Raw genomic sequence first — 5,042 nt, 5'->3', positions numbered from 1 at the left:
ATGGGAAATCGGGGCAAAAAATTCTTCCCATACTGGTCATTTAAAGGATGTATAAGTTTTTGAACAGATGCAGGCAATTCTATGTGACAGGGACTCCCTTGGAGCCACAGGAAGACTCATAAAAAAGGAAACTCTCTTTATTCTCTGTGGGCAACTATATATAATAGGTTGACAGTTCAACTGTATAAAATTCAAAGCTCCAAAAAATTGCATCACAAAGTCACAAATTCATTTTTGAAAATGCTAAGGTGAGCAGATAATACAGTGAGTTATACAAGTCATCTACTGTCATGCATAACATTACCAAGAGGACAATTTCTTTTCTAAATCCTTGAAAGACTTGCACAGTGTAATTGCAAGCTCTCTGCACATAGAATTTCACAGCACCTTTAGAAGATTTGTTCAAAGGCAGGAGAAAAATGTGAACAAATGTATAGCAATGAAAAGTTCTTTTTCTTCCCACCATATTATTTTCTTCTTCCTTCAATACCCACTTTTTCTGGCTTGAGTCTTTAATATTGTTCAAAAAAAAAAAACACCCTCTCTTGTTTGTAGGACATCATGTACTCCTTACTGAATGGTCTAGCTTTTTCCTGACAAAGTACTTGTCTGTTTGAACATGTCCAGTTTTGGATGCATGCCATTCAATATTAAGCTTGGAGTTAATAAGTGTTGGGGCACAGTGTCCATGACTGAACATTTACATAATGGATATTATGTCCTTTTGGCTCAGTGATCATCTAATAAATTAATATTAAACAATAATTTCCAGACTGCTCAGCCCATGGTGAATGTCCATCATTCGTGTTCTGGGCTTAATATTCTTCCAGCATTTTTCCACCCTTGAGACCCAGTAATGTGCCTCCTGGGACAATAAAACAACATCAGGAATTGACGCAGTGCATTGAAGAGACAGATATTCAGTGAGTAATTGTGCAGTTCATGTACATGGGCAGAATCATAATCTTGCCTCCTTATTATGGCTTCTTCCACACTATTGAAACATTACCCACAAAACCCAACTCAACCCTCTTTATGCTCTTTCGTCTTGTATTATTGGTCCCATCAGATGGTGATATTCTTGTGGGATTAGTAATAAATATCATTTTTAATGATTAACAACCTCTTTTCTAATTGCAAAATAAATTGTTTTTAGAAAACGCTGTCACATGTGGGGAAAGTGGCCTCTCCAAAAATCAACATTTGTAAAACATCTTGAGAATAAAGGCATAGGTAATAAAGGCAAAAGGATGGTCATAATAAAAAATTTAAAAGTTCTAATAAAATAGATGAGGTCTTGTGTATGATTTCTATTATATTATCTTGCAAAAGGTCCAGGCCTAATACTTTTTCTTCCAAATTGGGATGGGTCTATAATTATTAACCATAGTAATTCTTGATATTACTATCAAAGAAATATACGAACACTAGCAAGTCTTGGTAAGGATGGGAGCAACTGGAACGCTCATGTACAGCTGATAGGAGTTTAATTAGGTACAACCACTTTGGAAAACTGCTAATATATATTAAAACTACTATATTATGCCATTTAAGTAAAGGCAAAGGGAAACAAAAACATTAGCCATTTGAGAAGGCAAGGGCAACAAAGTTGTCCTTGGGACTAAGAAGCAAGTGACCGGAAGGAGCTTCTAGGATGTTGTTGATGTCCTATTTTCAGTCTGAGTACTGGTTACATCTGGGGGTTGGCTTTGCAAAATTCACTGAGATGTGTGTTTATGATTTGTGCACTTTTCTATATGTGTGTTCTATGTCAAAAAAAGTTTAAACTACAAAAAAGTAATACATATTCATAGTACCAAATTCTAACAATAGTATATTACTTTCCTTTGAGAAATCAATTGTAGGTCAAGGAATGGTAAATAATGGCCTAATTGCAGAAGCTTTTTGCTAAATGTTTCATTATTTTAAGTGAAAAACCATGTCTGTCAAAATAATCTTCCCATCTAATAAGTCAATGCATTTTAAACTGCTGTTCAAAAAGGCTTTTACTATTATTACTGTTTGAACATGTAGTGATGGTATATTAAGACAATAATAACTAACTTATTTATAAAACAAACAGACTCACAGCCTTCAAAAACAAAATTATGGTTACCAAAAAGGAATTTTGGAAGGGGAGGCATTAATTAGGAGTTTGGTGTTAATATGTACACACCACTATATATAAAATAGGTAATCAAGGACCTACTGTATAGCACAGGGAACTCTACTCAATGTATATGGGAAAAGAATCTGAAAAAGAATGGATATATGTTTATGTATAATCACTTTGCCATACACCTAACACTAATGATTGAGATTGGTACATCAACTCTACTCCAATATAGAATAAAAATTAAATTAAAAAAATTTTAAAGACAACAATTGCTGCTCCACATTTCCAGTGCAATATATTGTAAAGAAAGGATACTTTAACACCGAATGTTCACTTTGTGTGAATTTAGGTTAGAGATCTAACACAACCAAACCTCAAAGAAATATTTCATTTTTTTGACAAAATGCCTCTCCTAAGTGAAAATAAGCTATGAATTTTGACATTTTCTCAATTATGACTTTATGTACTATTTTGTATGTTGGAGCCTTATACTTAGATAGAATTTAAATGTCAACCATAACAACAATTTTCTGCTACTAATATACATCATTTTTATGTATTTGAAGCCCTTGCTTTTAATTAAACTCCTAGCCTCATCTTAGCCATTCAGACTTCTGAACAGTCGTTATAGAAGTTATCACATCACAACCAAATGGCAGAGGAGTGAGGAGCACGATGGAGGCATTCATTATTATTTTCTTCAGTGCAATAAAAATAAATTATTAATATCTTACTGTATGAAAGGCACCATGGAGGGGCTGGATATTACCCCTGACTATGCCCATTTGCACTTATTTTTCCACCATACTTACAACAGATTCTGAAACCTCCATGGATGATAGCAAAGCAGAACTCCATGTGGCTGCATGCCTCTGTCTCCCTATGATTATGGTATGTTACAATCTTATAGAGGCTTGTACTGTCAAGATAGGAGAAATAGTATTTTCCAATATTTATATAATAACTTTAATTTATTAAGCATCTCCTGGATACTGAGCACTAGATGAACCATTTATCAATTTCATTTGAGTGTGGTCTATTGAGTGGGTTAAAATAACACTAGCTGCTATAATAGTCAACCCTGACCTCTCCATGGCTTAACACAGTTGACAATCACTTCTTGCTGACCTGACGTCTAATCTGTGGGAGAAAAGTCTCTGCTCCACATGGTTATTCAGGGATCCAGGCTGACAAATGTTCTGTCATTTTCAACACATAGATTCATTCCTAGGTGGACCTAGAATCAACATACAGCTAGCAGAGGGAAAGAAAAGAGAGAGTAAAGGAGCCTGCTGAAGGTATTTATGGGTCATACCTGGTAATTGTGTCATCACTTCTCCCCACACACTTTTGGCTAGAATTTAGTCATATAATCTTACTTAGCTGTAAGGGAGGCTGAGAAATACCATCCATTGGTGAGCCCAAGAGAACAGAAAAATGGATTTGGTTGGTAGCTAGTCTGTTTTTGCCATGTGGCTTCTTTAGGGAAAAAATGAGGTGTGCACACATGATTTAGGGGAAACTGTAAGAGGGTGGGGAGAGAAAGAAGTGGTGTTTTAATCAACAACCAGTGATCACATTATAATCACCAAAACACTTGTGACCCTCAGGCATTAAAAATATCAAAGAAGTATCTCTCAGTGTGAACACATGGAAATTATAAAATTTGCATATGTAGAGAAAGGCCTTGAGTCAAACATGTTCCACAGTCAGTGTCATTACTCAGTTTACCTCAGGACAAATCACTACGTTTTTGCCTTAGGCTTGGAAACAACCTTCATTTACCATTTCCCAACAGTTTTACGAATATTTATCATTAGATTTTTTACTTGGAGGGAAAAACTGAGGAGTAATGATGAGGGGACAAGGAGAAGGAAAGTGGAAAGACATACCTCCTAGACTGCCAGATATGAAAAAAAATGGAAACTTAGCTTTGTTTTGTTTTGTTTTGTTTTGTTTTTGTTTTTTTAGGGCTGCACCCACAGCATATGGAAGTTCCCAGGCTGGGGGTTGAATCAGAGCTCTAGCCACTGGCCTACACCACAGCTACAACACCAGATCCAGGTCATGTCTGTGACCTATGCCATGGCTCATGGCACTGCCGGATCCTTAACCTACCTAGCAGGGCCAGGAATCGAACCTGCATCCTCATGGATGCTAGTCAGATTCGTTTCTGTAGAGCCATGACGGGAACTCCTGGAAAATTATCTTTCTTTATTTTTAATTTTTAATGGCTTGTGTTCTTTATCTTTGCCCACCAGGCATAAGTAATGAAACTTTGGTCCATCGATGGGACTTGCTAAAGCTTTTGCCATTCAGCAGCCTGAATATTAGCCTCAGTGGACACATCATAGATTGCCAAGCCCTTTTGTGTTGTACTAACCTTTTAATCAGTTATTTAAATAGAGGAAGAAATTGTACTAATTGAGTTTATGAAAGTTATCTATTTGTTTATCAAAAGATACAGAAAATACTTAGGTTTTGGAAAATGGGTTCAAGCTTCCAGATGTCTTTGGCATGCTTACCTGGCAGGGGAGACACCATGATCTTGAAGGTGGTTTTCCAAGGGCGAGGCTCATCCTTTGCACACCAGATGTGCTGACATTGCCCTACATATGAGAAACTTGACTGCCTAATCTACAGTAGTGGGGAACTGGGTTCGCACTTTCCTCTGGACAAAAAAAGAAAGGTACCTTTGACAGCAGTAATAGTTGAGAATAGAATAAAGAATAAGGGTGAAAGAATACAACAAACTTGCATGCATGCACACGTGCACACACAGGCACACACACACATACAATAAGCAAGCAATCAGCAATGTATTAGGACAAAGGAATATGGTCTTTTAGGTTTTTTCTCTTGACAAATCCACGTAGAAATTATCTGATTTCCTAAGGAATATGTATTAATGTGTATATATGTTGAA

The 5,042-nt window shown here is 36.3% G+C and overlaps 1 non-coding gene across 1 annotated transcript; it reads left to right on the top strand.

Annotated features, from left to right (window-relative positions):
* Positions 1 to 4,633: 4,633 nt before the first annotated feature.
* Positions 4,634 to 4,789, top strand: LOC125121753 (U1 spliceosomal RNA). Its single transcript, XR_007133617.1, has one exon. It is a non-coding gene; the product is annotated as a U1 spliceosomal RNA (small nuclear RNA).
* The last annotated feature ends 253 nt before the right edge of the window (positions 4,790 to 5,042 follow it).

The sequence above is a fragment of the Phacochoerus africanus genome, chromosome 2 (genome assembly GCF_016906955.1).
Source record: "Phacochoerus africanus isolate WHEZ1 chromosome 2, ROS_Pafr_v1, whole genome shotgun sequence".
Lineage (NCBI taxonomy): Eukaryota > Metazoa > Chordata > Mammalia > Artiodactyla > Suidae > Phacochoerus > Phacochoerus africanus.
The sequence above is the reverse complement of the archived record's forward strand: the minus strand, read 5'-3'. Positions and strand labels throughout refer to the sequence as shown.